General features: G+C 40.2%; 1 protein-coding gene across 1 annotated transcript in view; it reads right to left on the reverse strand.

Moving 5' to 3' along the window:
- Positions 1–20,390, reverse strand: part of DDX10 (DEAD-box helicase 10) — a 714,899-nt gene that overhangs the window by 260,186 nt on the left and 434,323 nt on the right. The window contains exon 20 of the transcript XR_007518135.1: positions 19,774–19,904. The gene's annotated coding sequence lies outside the window, so the exon portion shown is untranslated. The remainder of the gene's footprint in view (positions 1–19,773; positions 19,905–20,390) is intronic.

A 20,390-nucleotide genomic window follows, 5' to 3' on the forward strand; every position in this document is an offset into this window, starting at 1 on the left:
GAATTCCCATTCTCTGAAATGTTATCCATAATTTGTTATGATCTACACAGTCGAATGCCTTTGCATAGTCAATAAAACACAGGTAAACATCTTTCTGGTATTCTGTGCTTTCAGCCAGGATCCATCTGACATCAGCAATCATATCCCTCTTTCCACATCCTCATCTGAATCTGGCTTGAGTTTCTGGCAGTTTCTTGTTGATATACCACTGTGCAGCCACTTTTGAATGATCTTCAGCAAAATTTTACTTGCCTGTTTTTTTTTTGTGGTATTAAAGATATTGTTCGCTAATGTCTGCATTTGGTTAAATCACCTTTCTTGGGAATAGGCATAAATATGGATCTCTTCTAGTTGGTTGGCCATGTAGTTGTCTTCCAAATTTCTTGGCATAAAAGAATGAGTACTTCCAGTGCTGCATCTATGTATTGAAACATCTCAATTGGTATTCCGACAATTCCTGGAGACTTGTTTTTTGCCAATGCCTTCAGTGCAGCTTGGACCTCTTCATTCACTACCATTGGTTGCTGCTCATATGGTACCTCCTGAAATGGTTGAACGTCGACCAATTCTTTCGGTATAGTGACTCTGTGTACTCCTTGCATCTTCTTTTAATGCTTCTTCCGTCATTTACTGTTTTCCCTATACAATACTTCATTATTACAACTTGAGGCTTGAATTTTTCCTTCAGTTCTTTCAGCTTGAGAGATGCCAAGCTTCTTGTTCTTTTTTGGCTTTCTACCTCCAGCTCTTTGCACATGTCATTATAATACTTTGCTTTTTTCTCAGGCTGCCCTTTGAAATCTCCTGTTCAGCTCTTTTATTTCATCATTTCTTCCTTTTGCTTTAGCTACTCAATGTTCAAAAGCAAGTTTCAGAGTCTGTTCTGACATCCATTTTGGTCTTTTCTTTCTCTCCTGTCTTTTTAATGACCTCTTGCTTTCTTCATGTATGATGTCCTTCATGTCATTCCACAACTTGTCTGGTCTTCTGTCGTTAGTGTTAACAACACGTCAAATCTATTCTTAAGATGGCGTCTAAATTCAGGTGGGATATACTCAAGGTCATTCTTTGGCTCTCATGGACTTGTTCTAATTTTCTGCAGTTTCAACTTGAACTTGCATATGAGCAGTTGATGGTCTGATCTGCAGCCAGCCCCTGGCCTTGTTCTAACTGATGATATTGAGTTTTTCCATCGTCTCTTTCCATGGATATAGTTGATTTCATTCTTGTGTATTCTGTCTGGGGAGGTCCACATGTGTAGTCACTGTTTATGTTGGTGAAAAAAGGTATTTGCAATGAAGAAGTCATTGGTCTTGCAAAATTCCATCATGCGATCAGTGGCATCGTTTCTGTCACCAAAGCCGTATTTTCCAACTACTGATCCTTCTTCTTTGTTTCTAACTTTTGCATTCCAATCACCAGTAATTACCAGTGCATCCCGATTGTATGTTTGATCAATTTCAGACTGCAGAAGCTGGTGAAAATCTTCAATTTCTTCATCTTTGGCCTTAGTAGTGGTGCGTAAATTTGAGTAATAGTCATATTAACTGGTCTTCCTTGTAAGCATATGGGTATTATCCTATCACTGACAGCGTCGTACTTCAGGATAGATCTTGAAATGTTCTTTTTGATGATGAATGCAATGCCATTCCTCTTCAGTATGTCATTCCCAGCATAGCAGACCATATGATTGTCTGATTCAAAATGGCCAATACCAGTCCATTTCAGCTCAGCCTAGGATATCAATGTTTATGCATTCCATTTCATTTTTGACAATTTCCAATTTTCCTAGATTCATACTTTGTACATTCCACATTCTGATTATTAATGGATGTTTGCAGTTGTTTCTTCTTATTTTGAGTCATGCCACCTCAGCAGATGGTCCCAAAAGCTTGACTTCATTCATGTCATTAAGGTCAACTCTACTTTGAAGAGGCAGCTCTTCCCCAGTCATCTTTTGAGTGCCTTCCAACCTGGGGGGCTCATCTTCCAGCACTATATCAGACAATATTCTGCTGCTATTCATAAGGTTTTCACTGGCTAATGCTTTTCAAAAGTAGACTGCCGGCTCTTTCTTCCTAGCCTTAGCCTGGAAGCTCAGCTGAAACCTGTCCACCATGAGTGATCCTGCTGGTATTTGAATACTGGTGACATAGATTCTAGCATCGCAGCAACACGCAAGCCCCCACAGTACAATAAACTGACAGACACTTGGCATCAAAACAAATTATGGATAACATTATAAAGAATGGGAATTCCAGAACACTTAATTGTGCTCATTCAGAACCTGTACATAGGCCAAGAGGCAGTTGTTCAAACAGAGCAAGGGGATACTGCATGGTTTAAAATCAGGAAAGGTGTGCATCCAGGTTGGATCCTTCTGCCATACTTATTTAGTTTGTTTGCTGAGCAGATGATCTGAGAAGCTGGATTATATGAAGAAGAACAGGGCATCAGGACTGGAGGAAGGCTGATTAACAACCTGTGTTATGCAGATGACACAACCCTGCTTGCTGAAAGTAAAGAGAACTTAAAGCACTTACTGATGAAAATCAAAGGTTACAGCCTTCAGTATGGATTACACCTCAACATAAGGAAACAAAAATCCTCACAACTGGACCAATGAGCAACATCGTGATAAACAGAGAAAAGATTGAAGTTGTCAAGCATTTCATTTTACTTGGATCCACAATCAGCACCCATGGAAGCAGCAGTCAAGAAATAAACAATATATTGCATTGGGGAAATTTGCTGCAAAAGACCTCCTTAAAGTGTTAAGAAGCAGAGATGTCACTTTGAGGACTAGGGTGCACCTGACCTAAGCCATAATATTTTCAGTCACCTCGTATGCATGCAAAATCTGGACAATTAATAAGGAGACCGAGAAGAATTGATGCATTTGAGTTATGGTGTTGGCAAAGAATATTGAATATACCATGGACTGCCAGAAGAACAAACACATCTGTCTTGGAAGAAGTACAGCCAGAAGCTCCTTAGAAGCAAGGACGGCAACACTTTATCTCATGTACTTTGGACATGTTATCAGGGGGGCCAAGTTCCTGGAGAAGGAGATCATTCTTGCTTGGCAAAACGAAGGGTCAGTGAAAAAGAGGAAGACCCTCAATGAGACGGATTGACACAGTGGCTGCAACAGTGGGCTCAAGCATAACAACGACTCTGAGGATGCTGCAGGACTGGACAGTGTTTCATTCTATTGTATATAGGGTCACTATGAGTCAGAACCAAGTTGTCTGCACCTAACAACAGCAGGTTACAGTGTAGTACTCTTTTAAAACTTCACTAAGTTTTATTTTCTTATCATTTTGTTTTTTGGCATCAATGTTCGTGTTAGATTGGTTTATAGTCTTTAAATTTTCAATTATACCTCCTTTATTAGAGCTGAGTACCAAAATTAGGTAGGCTCCTTTAAATGAATTCAAATCTTTTTCGTATTTTTCTATGGCCTGGGAGAGTTCAAATAACATTGCAACTATCTTTCTTCAAATATTAGATGAATCTGTGTTATGAACCCATTTAGTCTTGGAGCCTGTTTTCACTGGTAGTTCTTTCATCAACTCTCTTGGTCTCTCTGTGCTCTCTCCACTGCTGGTCCCAGGGCTGGAGACTGTTTCATTTTTTAGGAGCTACAGATAACTGAGAGGGCAAGGTTTTTTTGCTCAATACTGTTTCTTCTCCGCTTCATCTTCTTCTGGGTCTAGTTCATTTGCTGTTTGTTTTGAGTTCTTTTCAAGTATTTGCTGAGGTAGTGAATAGAGTAAAATATTCAAAAGCATTGCATATCTTCAAATAATTTCTTGCTCTGACAGGTGAATGATACCTTGGCTGGGCATAGAATTCTGGTGTATTTTTCTCTGTAGATTTTATTCCACTGTCCTCTAGCTTCCAAATGAGAAGCTTGATGCCAGTTTTATACTCTTATTCCCTTGTAAGTAATGTATTCTTTCTGTCTAAAAACTTTCAAGATTTCTCCTTAGAGTTCACAAATTTTTACCAGGATATGTCTGGTTTCTGTCTTTTCTCATCAGTCTGACCTGGAACTTGGTTAGCACTTTCAATATGTAGATTCAGGTCTTCCGAGAAAATTTTCTTTCATTATTTGTTTAGTTATTGTCTCTCATTTTGCAGTTTCTTTTTATCCCTCTCTAGATCCTATCGTTTGCAGGTTAGGTTTCCTAGTTCTACGCCTCCAGTCTTTTATTTTCTTTCTTATGATTTTCATTTCCTTGTGATTTTTCTCTGTGTTCTGACCTTCCAGGACACCAGTGTGGGTTTCAATAGTGACCGCTAATGCTTTCAGCTCCTCTACTGATTTGATTTGTGAGAAAAGACATTTTTTTTTCTTTACCCGACCCAGTGCCCTTATAATGCACTTAAATGTCTTTAAGTTTTCTTGTTACTGCCTTGCCTATTTCCTCCAGCAACTCTGTTTTGCTGGGCATGTGTTCTATTGGTTTTGACTCATCTTTTCCTCTCTCTCTGGCTGCTAGGATCTTTTTCTCTGTTGGCCCAGTAGAGTCAGGTCTGATTGGTGGTGGACAGGAAGGGACCTCTGTCTCCACAGCTAACGGTACAAAAGTAGGCAGTTGCAGATTCTGCTGAGGATGCAGAAGAACCCTGCACCCCATCAACCTCAAAGGAGACAGACCCTCGATCTGCTGCTTTGGCTCTTTTTTCGTCTCTTAGGCACCAGGGGGACCAGGAGCCCCCATAAAGCTGATGCCTTTCTCCTTCCTGGGATACCAAGATCTCTCTGGGCCAAGCTCTCACAGGATCGGCCACTTTACAATCCCCATGAACTTTGATGGTCGTTCCAAAACTATGAGGAGGTAAAGTTCCTATTAGAGTTCTCCTCTTCTACAGAGCATCCAGCCCCAGCTGGACCCAGTGCTCATCAGTCAGCTTCAGCTGCTGTTTAGTCCTGACGACGCAGAAAAATTGTAATGGAGAATGCAATTAAATTACCTGTAGTTGGCGTTAGTTGTAGTCCCTGGGTGGTACAAAGGGTTAATACACTCAGCGGCTAACCAAAAGGTTGGTGGTTTCTGAGTCCACCCAGAGGCATCTCAGAAGAAAGTCATGATAATCTACTTCTGAAAAATCAACTGTTGAAAATTCTATGGAGCACAGTTCTACTATGACACATATGGGGTCACCATGAGTGGAAATCAGCTTGAGAACAACTGGTGACTGGTTTTATTGTTGACTGCTGTGAATCAGCTCTGACTCATGGGGACCTTACATACAACAGAGGAAAACATTGCCCAGCCCCACACTATCTTCCAGCACTATATCGGACAATATTTGTTAAGATCCACAAGGTCTTCATTGGCTACTTTTTTGGAAATAAATCACCAGGTCTTTCTTCCTAGTTCATCTTAGTCTACTTGCTGGTTAATAAAACACAAATACCTAAAAAAAAATAATAATAATACTTTGTGCACCTCTCCCCCTCCCCTCAGCCTAGTTCCAACAAGAAAATCACATAGGTGCCTGCTACACTTGCCCACTGAAAAAAAAGAGCAATCCAATTTTAGAAACACTTTAAATGATGTTTTTCTTCATTTCTGCAAGGCCTGCCCTGATTCTGTGGAGGCTCAGAGCATGTGGGTCAATTTTTATGTCGGCATCTGTGTTAATTAAACATAGGAAACTGGGCTGGGAAGGTAGGTCAAGAGCAGCGATGCTTCCCCTTTCCTCACTTCCACATCCCCCTTGGTTTTCATTTAATGCAGCTACAATGCCAAGAAAACTAAATATTACAAAGCAATAATCCTGTGTGAGCATGGAGTCAGGAAATGAAGAAAAATATCACTGCTCCTGCCCTAATAAAGCTGAGCTACTGAAAAAGCTGAGAATTTATGTCTAATGCCCCTCTGAGGAGCCTAATGACCATTCAGCTTCTCTGTTTCCTTTTTACCAACGACTGAAGTGTATTTGTGCAGTCTGAAGCTGCTCCTGGGTCTCAGCCCAGCTCCCTTAAAATCAGCACATTGGAAGACTGCAGGCTCCAAAGGTCTTTGTGAGGCATCATGGGCTGTGAGTGAGGAATAAGCTTTAATGGGCCGATGAGAGGCGCCAGTCCACTGGGCCTGGGGAGAGGCCATGAGAGGAGAAAGCCCTTCTAGGGAAGTGGCACTACGTCCAAGTTTCCTTATCTGAAGGGTGGAAGCCAAAAACCTGCCTCTCAAATGCAAAGAGATCAAAGTCTATTAGTGGTCGCCAGGGGTGGAAAGGAGGTAGGGGAAAGAAAGACTCATTGCTGGGGCACACTGAGCTTCTATAGAGAGCGATGGAAAAATCTGGAAAGGGCTAGTGGTGATGCTTCCATAGTGTGATGAGCCTAATCAATGTCACTGAGTTGTACATGTAAAAAAAAAGTTGAAATGGCAATTTTTTTGTTACAGTAAAACCTGTGAAAGCCAGAACCTATGTAAGGCAGAAACCTGTCAGAGAAGGAAAACTCAAATATTTTCCACTAAAATGATCAATAGAAAAGTGGTAAGACTACACCCTGTCAAAGGCAGAAAACTTGAAAGACCCAGAAACACAAGGCAGTTTCATCGAGTTCTGGCTCTCACAGGTTTCACTGGAGAAAAAAAAAAATATATATATATATATATACACACACATACACATATACCCATATATATACATATACTCATCACAATACATTTAAAAAAATATATTTTAATAAAAAATTTTAAAACCCTCCTTCTCAGGACTATCAGAAAGTTAAAGTGCTTCCTAAAGAACCATGTAAAAGGAAGGTAATGGAGCTGTTATCATCATCATCACCATCCCAAGGGCTTTTGTGGGCCTCACTTTCCAGCTCTGTGCTTCTGCTCCATCTAAGCTTGGCAAGCTTCGGAAAGCTTTCGTCACCCCTCCATCTATTTTTATAGTCCCCATTAGCAACAAGAGGCGTCAGAGTGATTAAGCCAGTGTTACTATTAACAGTCTTTCAATGATTTATGGTGGTGCAAAGAGAAGAAAGGTCTTATGGGTGTAGTTAACTGGATACATTAACTGTGCAATAAGAGGTATTATTTATAAGTAACAGACTTAATCCTAACTCTTAAAAAAGCCAAGAATAAAAGATCTTAACTGGGTCAAATATTTAAGAAACCATAGTGTGGTTTTTTGTTTTGTCTTTTGTTTCTGCTTTTGTTTGTTTTTCCTCTCTAGTTCTTTTGGCAGAGAAATAACAAGATTTTTCTTCACTAATTTTCTACTCAACAATTGTGAGATGTGTCAGTCTTGACTTAATGCTCTCCCACTAATAGCAGAGAGAGGAGTTTTATCTCCAAAAGGAAAAACTAGCTGAGAAATTCCAGCATCATCACTAATCTGACAAACTGACAACCCAGTCTAGCGGTTAAGAGGTCAGCTCCCTGCAAGAGACAGAAAGGGCCACATGAACCAGAGACTACATCATCCTGAGACCAGAAGAACTAGACGGTGCCTGGCTACAACTGATGACTGCCCTGACAGGGAACACAACAGAGAACCCCTGAGGGAGCCAGAGAGCAGTGGGATGCAGACCCCAAATTCTCATGAAAAGCCCAGACTTAATGGTCTGAGTGAGCCTGGAAGGACCCCGGTAGTCATGGCCCCCAGACCTTCTGTTGGCCCAGGACAGGAACCATTCCCGAAGCCAACTCTTCAGACATGGACTGGACTGGAGAATGGGTTGGAGAGGGATGCTGGTGAGGAGTGAGGTTCTTGGATCAGGTGGACACTTGAGACTATGTTGGCATCTCCTGCCTGGAGGGGAGATGAGAGGGTGGAGGGGGTTCGAAGCTGGCGAAATGGACAGGAAAAGAGAGAGTGGAGGGAGAGAGTGGGCTGTCTCAGTAGGGGGAGAGTAATTGGGAGTGTGTAGCAAGGTGTATATGGGTTTTTGTGTGAGAGACGGACTTGATTTGTAAACTTTCACTTAAAGCACAATAAAAATTATTAAGAAAAAAAAAAGAGGCAAGCTCCCTTCCAGAAACAGATACTGTATTTTTACCCAAATAAAGCACATCTTCTGTGTTTGTTTGCCAACGATGCCCTCTCCCTGCAAGGTATTTTCATAAGTGCTACTATGTCAATTTTTTTCACGTTGCTGTAAAAAAAAATAAAAATTAGCATAGTTCACTTACAAAAATACCTTGCCAAGGGAGGGCGCAGTTGGCAAACAAACATAGAAAGGCACACATTATTTGTGTAAAACGTACTTGGGTTCAAACCATATTCCTCCACTTGGCCACTTGAACTAGTTATTCGAAGAATTTCTTCAACCTCTTTTAGCATCAGTTTCCTCAGCTTTAAAACATGGATGAAGATGCTACTCATCTACATAGTGTAACTAGTCAATGAGGATTAAAATAAATAAGTCTTAGAAAGTATCTCTCTCAATGTCTGGCAATACCAAGTGCTCAGTAATTTGTTAGTAGTTTTGGTTAGGTTAATAAAACCTCATTTACTTCTACCGTAAAATGATTACCCACATTTTCTTCAAAGAAAATACAATGTTGATGTAATCAAAACTGAGGCTATAAACCTGGGAGCTGGTGACTCAGATTGGTGATCCCCAAACCTGGCTGCTCATGACAATTTTCTGAGTAACTTAAAAGTACAGATGCCTTAGTCCCATTGAATCAGAATCTCCTGGAGGAGGGGATCATGGCAAGAAAATGTATCTAGCAGAAGCTTTCCAGGTGATCTTGATGAGCAGTGGTGTGTAGGAACCACTAGCTTGGGGAAAAATTAGTCCCATTACATCAAAAGCAAAAGCAAAAACAAATTCATCTCAACTTCAAGTTCTGTCTCTAACTTCCCTGGAGGGGCGGGGGAGACTATTTTAGAAAATGCCTGTGTGCACGTGTGTGTAAATATACACAAATATGTAAGGGAAAATATCCACAGAAGAAAAACACCCATGGAAGCCAGCAAAGTTACACAATGCCATAGATGATTTTCATAGAGCCCAGGACACATTGTGTGATGGGAAAATGAACCAAACCACCCTTCTGTTTTTATGAATTGTTTTACGATTCAGTAAAGTATCCTGAAGGCCACTGCAAACTGTTTCCTGATGGCATGGACCATAAAAGTTTACATGAAGCTGTGCAACAGCTCAAAAAAGAATGAAATTCAGAGAGACTCCAGGAGGTGCATATGGACATAAGCTTCATTCATTACTTGCCTTGAAAGCTGGTCTTCTCCTACATACTCTGCCCACCCAGTGAGTGACCCAAGCAATAACCTGGGAATACCTTTGACTCTTCCTGACCTGCCTCACCCAAACAGTGACCAATACATTCAACTTATTCCACCTTCCAACCATCTTTCTGGAACCCTGGTGGCATAGTAGTTAAGAGCTAGGCTGCTAACCAAAAGGTCGGCAGTTCAAATTCACCAGCTGCTCCTTGGGAAACACTATGGGACAGTTTTACTCTGTCCTATAGGGTCGGTATGAGTCGAAACTGACTCGACAACACCTAACAACAAGAACAATTATCTTTCCTGTTGACTCCCTCCACCTAGCTTCCACTGGCCTGGGGAACCCCTGGTCTTACCATTCCAGCTATTTCAGTGCCCTTATAAGAAAGGCTTCACTCAGGGCCAGGGCCCTGACAAAGAAGGGCACAGGAACAGACAGATACTAAGGCTGAACAAGGCATAGATAGGACAGGTGGGGGACAAAGGTATTTGGGCCTGATTTGAGGCCCCAGGAAGAAGTATCCATAGAGCATGCTGTTCTGGAAGGTCTTGGCCCTATGCATTCGGCAAGTCCTGAATGTGTATATGTACATATGTCTGTGAATTGGAAAGAAACTGAAAAGATTTATTCAAGAGAGAACTATTTTTTAGGGTTACATCATCCTCGGTTGTGACTCAATATTTTACTAATTTTCTCCTAGCTTCAAAGTCTCAGACTCTTCATGTATTCCTTTGTCAATACAGTCTGAATCTAATGCCATTTTGCTGACAGTAGGTCATGGGAAATGTCAGTGGAGAGTAGCGGTGATGGGTAGAGAAATATGTCAAAAAGTTAATCACTTTTGCCTCACACCGATCAGAATGACTGTTATCAGAAAAATGGAAAAAAACAAGTGTTGGTGAGGATGTGGAGAAATTGAAACCCTGTGCGTTGCTGGTAGGAATATAAAATAGTGCAATCACTGTGGAAAACAATTTGGCAGTTCCGCAAAACATTAAAAGAAGAAAAAAGAAAAAAATGTGAAACATAGAATTACCATACGACTCAGCAATTTCATTGCTAGGTATATACCCAAAAGACTTGAAAGCAGGGACTCAAACAGATACTTGTACACCAATGTTCTTTGCAGCACTATTCACAATAGCCAAAACGTGGAAACAACTGAAGTATCCATCAAGAGATGAATAGAGAGAGGCAGAGCCAAGATGGCAGAATAGACATGCTTCCGGCAAGCCCTCTTACAACAAAGACCCAAAAAAACAAGTGAAACAAGTATATTTATGACAAGCTAGGAGATCTGAACATCAAAGGCAAGCTCAGAAAATGAACTGAGGGGCGGGGGAGGAAGAGACAATTCAGAAGGTGAGAGGAGTTACCCGACTTGAATCACGAGGAGCCCTCAGGCACCATTCCCAGGAGTGGCGGCAGCGGGCTGGTACTAGCATTGGGCCACAGTTTCCTCAGGGAGAACCAACCGGCCACGCAACCTACTCACACCTCTGGAAACAGAGAAGAATGGCGCTCTTGGCAAAAGCTAAGTACTTGTGTATATTTTACCGCACCCCTGCACCTCGCAAGCCAGCTTCAGCTGCTGATTTCCCTGGGCCTGAGATAGGCCCTTTTGAACACCTAGAGACATCCTCCCGGGCTTGGAGAAGGAATAAATTTGCAACTGGGGGAAAAGATAATTTGCCAGCCCAACTAACCGGGGAGCTCAGGACACAGGCGGCTCCTGTCCAGGCATAAACAGTCCATGGACTTTGAGTACCTTTCCCCCTGCATGGACCTATGTGGGCTTATTTCAGGATAATAGGCCTTTACCGGCAGACTCCAACTGTTTCAGCTGTGCAGCAGAGAGGTGGGTGTTTGATGTTTGACATTGCTTTGCCTATGAAACAGGGTCCTCACCTACCCACATCAGGGGCCTAAGTACTGGTGGCTCCACCCAGGACACCCAGCCACCCGTGACAGGGGTCCAAGGATAATTGGTACCTACCAGTCCTTACAACCAAAAATTTTGGGTGCCCATGGTCCATCTGGAGAACCCACCCACCTGTGCACTCTAGGGAACAGGGACATACTTTCCTCAGAGACATGAGGGGGATGATAGCCCCCTGCCTTGTACAGTGTGACCCCCTGCTACAACTAGATACTGGTACAGACACCAATCACCCCTGCCCCTCTAAGACTGTAGGACAGAACCTGTACCACACACATGATGATCAGCTACCTGGACACCTGAGCTAAATCCATACAAGAAAAGTGAATGGACCCCTAGACTCATATACCTAATTACAGCTATAGCCATCTGGAGATATGACGTCAGAGCTCCAAGGGCAAAAATAATCACGCTAGCTCACTCAAACAACCCATTTGGGCCTATTGAAACAAAGCAAGAAGCTAGGACACAATAAGCAAATGTAAAATAAACTAATACAATAACTTATAGATGGCTCAGAGACAATAGTCAATATCAAGTCACATAAAGAAACAGACCATGATCACCGCAATAAGCTCTCAAAACAAAGAATAAAGGGATCTTCTAGATGAAAGTGCATTCCTGGAATTACCAGAGGCAGAATACAAAAGTTTAATATACAGAACCCTTCAAGACATCAGGAAGGAAATGAGGCAATGCGCAGAGCAAGCCAAGGAACACACAGATAAAGCAATTGAAGAAATTAAAAAGATTATTCAGGAACATAAGGAAAATTTTAATAGGCTAGAAAAATCCATAGACAGCAATCAGAAATTCAGAAGATTAACAATAAAATTACAGAAGTAGACAACTTAATACAAAGTCAGAGGAGCAGAGCTGAGCAAGTAGAAGCTAGAATTTCTGAACTTGAAGATAAAGCACTCAGCACTAATATATTTGAAGAAAAATCAGATAAAAGATTTTTAAAAAATGAAGAAGCCTTAACAATCATGTGGGACTCTATCAAGATAAATAACCTACAAGTGATTGGAGTACCAGAAAAGGGAGGGATAACAGAAAATACAGAGAGAAGTGTTGAAGATTTGTTCACAGAAAACTTTCCTGATATTGTGAAAGATGAGAAGATATCTATCCAAGATTCTCATCGAACACCACATAAGGTAGATTTTAAAAGAAAGTCACCAAGACCTATTATCAAACTTCCCAAAACCAAAGATAAAGAGAGAATTTTAAGAACAGCTGGGGATAAACGAAAAGTCACCTACTAAGGAGAGTCAGTAAGAATAAATTTGGACTACTCAGCAGAAACCATGTAGGCAAGAAGGCAATGGGATGACTTATATAAAAAATTGAAGGAAAAAAATTGCCAACCAGTAAACATATCCAGCAAAACTGTGTCTCAAATATGAGGGTGAAATTAGGACATTTCCAGAAAAACAGAAGGTTAGGGAATTCGTAAAAACCAAACCAAAACTACAAGAAATACTAAAGAGAGTTGTTGATTAGAAAATCAATAATATCAGGTATCAACCCAAGACTAGAACACTGGGCAGAGCAATCAGAAGTCAACCCAGACAGGGAAATCACAAAAATAAATCCAGATAAAAAAGCTCAAAACAGGGGAACAGCGATGTTCTTATGTAAAAGAAGACAACATTAAAACATTAAAGAGGGACTAAGAAATGTAGTTGTAGTTCTTCCATGTGGACAGGAAGACAAGGCGATACAGGGAAATAAAAGTTAGGGTTAAATTTAGAAAAATGGGGGTAAATATTAAGGTAATCACAAAGGAGACAAACTATCCTACTCATCAAAATAAAATGCAAAGGAAAAATACAGACTCAGCAGAAACAAAATCAACAACAACAAATATGAGGAAAGGACAGTATCTAAAGATAATCTACTCAGCACATAAAATTAACTGGGAAAAAGAGACTGTCAACAACACACAAAAAAAGACATCAAAATGATAGCACTAAATTCATACTTATCCATAATTACACTGAATGTAAATGGACGAAATGCACCAATAAAGAGACATACAGTGGCAGAATGGATTAAAAAACACGATCCATCTATATACTGCCTACAAGAGACAAACCTCAGACTTAGAGACACAAACTAAAACTCAAAGGATGGAAAGAAATATACCAAGCAAACAACAATCAAAAAAGAGCAGCAGTGGCAATATTAATTTCTGACAAAATAGACTTTAAAGTTAAATCCATCATAAAGGATAAGGAAAAAAAAATAACCCAGTGCCGTCAAAGAATAAGGAAGGATACTATATAATGATTAAAGGGAAAATATACCAAGAAGATATAACCACATTAAATATTTATGCACCCAATGACAGGGCTGCAAGATACATAAAACAAACTCTATCAGCATTGAAAAGTTAGATAGACAGCTCCACAATAATAGTAGGAGACTTTTGATGAAGGACAGGACATCCAGAAAGAAGTTCAATAAAGACACGGAAGATCTAAATGCCACAATCAACCAAATTGATCTCATAGACATATACAGAACACTCCACCCAACAGCAGCCAATTATACTTTCTTTTCTAGTGCACATAGAACATTCTCTAGAATAGACCACATATTAGGTCGTAAAGCAAGCCTTAGCAGAATCCAAAACATTGAAATATTCCAAAGCATCTTCTCTGATCCTAAGACCATAAAAGTGGAAATCAATAACAGAAAAAGCAGGGAAAAGAAATCAAACACTTGGAAACTGAACAATACCCTGCTCCAAAATGACTGGATTATAAAAGACATTAAGGATGGAATAAAGAAATTCATAGAATCCAATGAGAATGAAAACACTTCCTATCAGAACCTTTGGGACACAGTGAAGGCAGTGCTCAGAGGCCAATTTATATCAATAAATGCAGACATCCCAAAAGAAGAAAGGGCCAAAATCAAAGAATTATCCTTACAACTTGAGAACAACAAAAGAAACCCACAGGCACCAGAAGAAAATAAACAATAAAAATTAGAGCAGAACAAAACAAAATAGAAAACAGAAAAACAATTGAAAGACTTAACAAGACCAAAAGCAGGTTATTGGGAAAAAATCAACAAAATTGATAAACCACTGGCCAAACTGATAAAAGAAAAATAGCAGAGGAACCAAATAACCTGAATAAGAAATGAGATGGGTGATATTACAACATACCCAACTGAAATTAAAAGAATCATATCAGATTACTATGAAAAATTGCACTCTAACAAATTTGAAAACCTAGAAGACATGGATGAATTCCTAGAAACACACTATCTACATAAACTAAAACAAGCACAGGTAGAACAACTAAATATACCCATAACAAAAGAAGAAATTGAAAAGGTAATTTTAAAACTCCCCCCAAAAAAAAGCCCTGGCCCAGATGCCTTCACTGCAGATTCTACCAAACTTTCAGAGAAGAGTTAACACCACTACTACTAAAGTTATTTCAGAGCATGAAAAAGGACAGAATACTTCCAAACTCTTTTTATGAAGCCGCCATATCCCTGATACCAAAACCAGGTAAAAAAAAAAAAAAAAAAAAAAGACACCATAAAAAAAGAAAAGTACAGACCTATATCCCTCATGAACTTAGATCCAAAAACCCCCAGTAAAATTCTAGCCAATAGAATTCAACAACATATCAAACAAATAATTCACCATGACCAACTGGGATTCATACGAGGTGTGTAGGGATGGTTCAACATCAGAAAAACAATGTAATCTAAAAAAAAAAAAAAATTTTTCTCCACCACATAAATAAAACAAAAGACAAGAATCACATGATTTTATCAACTGATACACAAAAAGCATTTGACAAAGTTCAACCCCCATTTATGATAAAAACTCTCAGCAAAATAGGAATAAAAGGAAAACTCAACAAAATAAAGGGCATGTATACAAAGCCAACAGCCAACATCACCCTAAATGGAGAGAGACTGAAAGCATTCCACTTGAGATCAGGAACCAGACAAGGATGCCCTTTATCACCACTCTTATTCAACCTTGTGCTGGAGGTCCTAGCCAAGGCAATTAGGCTAGATAAAGAAATAAAGCCCATCCAGATTGGCAAGGAAGAAGTAAAAATATCTCTATTTGCAGATGATATGATCCTCTTATACACAGAAAACCCTAAGGAATCCTCCAGAAAACTACTGAAACTAATAGTTCAGCAGAGTATCAGGATACAAGAAAAACACACAAAAATCAGTTGGATTCCTCTATATCAACAAATAGAACAACAAAGAGGAAATTACCAAATCAATGCCATTTACAGTAGCCCCCAAGAAGATAAAATACTTAGGAATAAATCTTACCATAGATGTAAAAGACTTATAAAAAGAAAACAAAAAACGCTTCGGCAAGAAATCAAAAGAGACCTACATAAGTGGAAAAACATACCTTGCTCATGGATAGGAAGACTTAACATTAAAAAAAAATGTCTATTCTACCAAAAGCAATCTATAGATTTAATGCAATTCTAATCCAAATTCCAATGATATTTTTTAAAGAGATGGAGAAAGAAATCACGAACATCAGATGGAAGAGAAAGAGGCCCCAGATAAGTAAAGCATTACTGAAAAAGAAGAACAAAGTGGGAGGCCTTACTTTACCTGATTTTAGAACCCTTTATACAGCCACAGTAGTCAAAACAGACTGGTACTGGTACAACAACAGATACATGGACCAATGGAACAGAATTGAGAATCCAGACATAAATCCATCCACATATGATCAGTTGATACTTGACAAAGACTCCAAAGCAGTTAAAGGGGAAAATACAGTCTTTTTAACAAATGGTGCTGGCATAACTGGATATCCACCTGCAAAAAATGAAACAAGACCCATACTTCACACCATGCACAAAAACGAGCTCAAAATGGATCAAAGACCTAAATATAAAATCTAAAATGATAAAGATCATGGAAAAAAAATAGACAAGGTTAGGAGCCCTAATACATGGCATAAACAGTATACAAAACATTACTAACAATGCAGATGAAAAACTAGATAACTGGGAGTTCCTAAAAATCAAACACCTATGCTCATCCAAGGACTTTACCAAAAGGGTAAAAAAGATTACCTACAGACTGGGAAAAAGTTTTTAGCTATGACATTTCCGATCAGCACTTGATCTCTAAAACCTACATGATACTGTAAAAACTCAACTACAAAAAGACAAATAACCCAATTAAAAATGGGCAAAAGATATGAACAGACACTTCACTAAAGAAGACATTCAGGTAGCCAACAGATACATGAGGAAGTGCTCACAATCATTAGCCATTAGAGAAATGCAAATCAAAACCACAATGAGATTTCATCTCAGTCCAACAAGGCTGCCATTAATCAAAAAAACACAAAATAATAAATGTTGGAGAGGCTGTGGAGAGATTGGAACACATATACACTGCTAGTAGGAATGTAAAATGGTACAACCACTTCGGAAATCGATTTGGCGCTTCCTTAAAAAGCTAGAAATAGAACTACCATATGATCCAGCAATCTCATACCTTGGAATATATCCTAGGGAAATAAGAGCCTTTACACGAACAGGTATATGCACACCCATGTTCATTGTAGCACTGCTTACAATAGCAAAAAGATGGAAGCAACCAAGGTGCCCTCAACAGATGAATGGATAAATAAATTATGGTATATTCACACAATGGAATACTACGCATCGATAAAGAACAGTGATGAATCTGTGAAACATTTCATAACATGGAGGAACCTGGAGGGCATTATGCTGATTGAAATTAGTCAGTTGCAAAAGGACAAATATTGTATAAGACCACTTAAGAACTCAAGAAATAGTTTAAACAGAGAAGAAAATATTCTTTGATGGTTAGGAGTGGGGGAGGGAGGAAGGGTGGGAGAAGGGTATTCACTAATTAGATAGTAGATAAGAACTACTTTAGGTGACAGGAAAGACAACACACAATACAGGGGAGGTCAGCACAACCAGACTAAACCAAAAGCAAAGAAGTTTCCTGAATCAACTGAATGCTTTGAAGGCCAGCATAGGAGGGGCGGGGGTTTGGGGACCATGGTTTCAGGGGAAATCTAAGTAAATTGGCATAATAAAATCTATTAAGAAAACATTCTGCATCCCTCTTTGGAGAGTGGCATCTGGGGTCTTAAACGCTAGTAAGCAGCCATCTAAGATGCATCAATTGGTCTGAACCCACCTGGACCAAAGGAAAATGAAGAACACCAAGTACATGAGGTAATTGCGAGCCCAAGAGCAGAACAGGCCACATGAACCAGAGACTACATCATCCTGAGACCAGAAGAACTAGATGGTGCCCGGCTACAACTGATAACTGCCCTGACAGGGAACACGACAGAGAACCCCTGAGGGAGCCAGAGAGCAGTGGGATGCAGACCCCAAATTCTCATAAAAAGACCAGACTTAATAGTCTGAGACTAGAAGGACCCCAGTCATCATGGCCCCCAGACCTTCTGCTGGCCCAGGGCAGGAACCATTCCCAAAGCCAACTCTTCAGACATGGATTGGACTGGACAATGGGATGGAGGGGGATGCTGGTGAGGAGTGAGCTTCTTGGATCAGGTGGACACTTGAGACTATGTAGGCATCTCCTGCCTGTAGAGGCATGAGAGTGTAGGGGGGGTTAGAAGCTGGCGAAATGGACACGAAAAGAGAGAGTGGAGGGAGAATGCGGGCTGTCTCCTTAGGGGGAGAGCAATTGGGAGTATGTAGCAAGGTGTATATAAGTTTTTGTGTTAGAGACTGATTTGATTTGTAAACGTTCACTTAAAGCACAATAAAAATTAAAAAAAAAAAAGATGAATGGGTAAACAAAATGTGGTATATCCATAAACATACAATGGAATATTTTCAGCCATAAAGAGAAATGAAGTTCTGATACATACAATGACATGGATGAACCTTGAAAACATTATACTGAATGAAATGTCAGACACAATGACAAATATTGTATGATCACAGAATAGGCAAATGCATAGAAACAGAAGTTTTTTAGCGATTACCAGGGACTGAGGGGAAGGAGTAATGGAAGTTATTGCTGAAGGGTTACTGAGTTTCTGTTGGGCGTGATGTAAAACTTTTGGAAATGGGTGGTGGTGATGGCAGCATAACATGATGAATGTAATTAATACTATTAAATTCTGCACATAAAAATGGTAAAAATGGAAACTTATTATATGTATTTTACCACAATATAACTTTTTTTTTTTTAACTAATGCCTTTTTAAGCCCTTATTACAACCAAACAACCAACCACCAATGGCCTTAACCAAAGAAAAAAGTACCCATTCAAATACAAGGTAACATTGTTCTCATCAATACAGTCTACCTAGAATTGGGACACCCATTTTGCAGTAACTGAACAAAATGTATTCTCAAATCAACTATATTGGTTAGAGTAAATAAAGCTAGCTGGTGGAATAACAACCCCCAAATCTCAGTGGCATAATGCAACAATGGTTTGTTTCTTACTTGCATCATAATTTTGAGAGTCAGTGACAGATGATGCAGTCAATCAAGGGACCCAGACTCCTTCTACCTTGTGACTCCACCCTCTTTTAAATCCTCAGAATCTTCTCCAATCTACTGGTAAACCGGGGGAGAGAGAGATGATTGTAAATTTTAGGTGTTTGTGGGGCCAGGGCTGGATGTAGCCCGTATTACTTCTACTCACATTCCGTTGTCCTGAACTTGTGTTCCTGTCCAACCTAATAGCAAGGGAGACTGGAAAAATTAGTCTAGCTTTGGGGGGGCAAGACAAAGAGAATACAAATATTGGTGAATTCCATCCATCTCTGGAATTTTCCTGAAGCAAATATCACAGTCAGAGAATTTATTCACTGTCCTTAAAAATTACTTTTAAATGACCACTTTACAGATGACCTCTCTTCTCTCTTTGGAAACCCATGTTGATAATGGGTAATGACAATGGTAATACACAGTAACTTTGTTATATCACGATGTGTTCTACTGTGGCTCCATCTGGGATCCTGTCCAAAGGGATTTTGTTATTAAAATACCCACAAGACTCAGTATAAGGTGGTATAAGTTGGTTTCACAAAAAAAGGCAGTTGTGATATATCAAATTAAAACAACTAGCCAGCAAACAAACAACTAAATGCCTTCCTGTACCTCCTTCCCTCTAGAATTAGAAGGGAGAGGCAGTGGGGTGGGGAGACAGGGAGGCTGGTCACACTTTGTAACCTTCCCAACAGTTTAACTGTGTGTGGGAGAGGGACAGGGGAGAGAACTCTATGTCCCCGATTCACGTTAAGTAGCCTTCTGTGTTCACTTCAAGTCCCTCAAACATCCAGCCATGATAAGAGATTTGGAGTGGAGTTACATCCCTTTATTCTTTTAGTATGAATTAAGTGCCTTAATGTACCAGGCACTCAGCTGTGAAACATGGCTACAACAGTGAGAAAGATCAGCATGAACTTACTCTCTTGGAGCTCCCAGCTCAGTATGCTAAGCAGATAAACAGAAATCACAACACAGTATGAGTAGGGGATATTCAGAACATCTTGCCCACCATATCAGACGTCACTTGGCCTCACATCCCATCCTCAGAACCCAGCTTTTACCTCATCAGCTTTTCACAGGTATACTTGATGGCTGCTCCATGTGTCTCTCATTTTTTGTCTTGGGAATTCTCTGTAGCCACTGTATGGGAGGCCAGCAGGATCCACTGGACACTCACTCACACAGGTGCAATCTGGAAGAGCAAAGGAGTTTACACCTCATGGGACACTGACAAGGGGAGTCAGGTGCCTAAACACAAACGCTTCCCTCCTTGGTCCCTTGGGTGGACAGTTCTGAGGCATAGTCTGTACAGTTCCTTAGAAGGTCCCAGTGGGACAGTGCCTTAGTTGCCCACGGTGAGGACCAACTTGATAACTCACCCTGAACTGAACTGGATTCACCTCATTCCCTGTTTCAGTTTTCCCAGCAACCCTCTCATAGTCCCTTGGATCTTCAAATATAGTCCCCCAAATAAAGCCTGTGCACCAAGCTCTTGTCTCGGACTCAGCTTTCTAATGAAGAAACCCAGGCTAAGGCACCCACCCTCAGAGGAGATTTAGCCATCAGTCTAGACTGACATGAGTGAGAATTTAATGGCTATAGTGTTGATTCAACATGTCTGTCAGTTTGTTGTACTGTGGGGGCTTGTGTGTTGCTGTGATGCTGGAAGCTATGCCGC

This window comes from Elephas maximus, chromosome 7 (assembly GCF_024166365.1).
Source record: "Elephas maximus indicus isolate mEleMax1 chromosome 7, mEleMax1 primary haplotype, whole genome shotgun sequence".
Classification (NCBI taxonomy): domain Eukaryota; kingdom Metazoa; phylum Chordata; class Mammalia; order Proboscidea; family Elephantidae; genus Elephas; species Elephas maximus.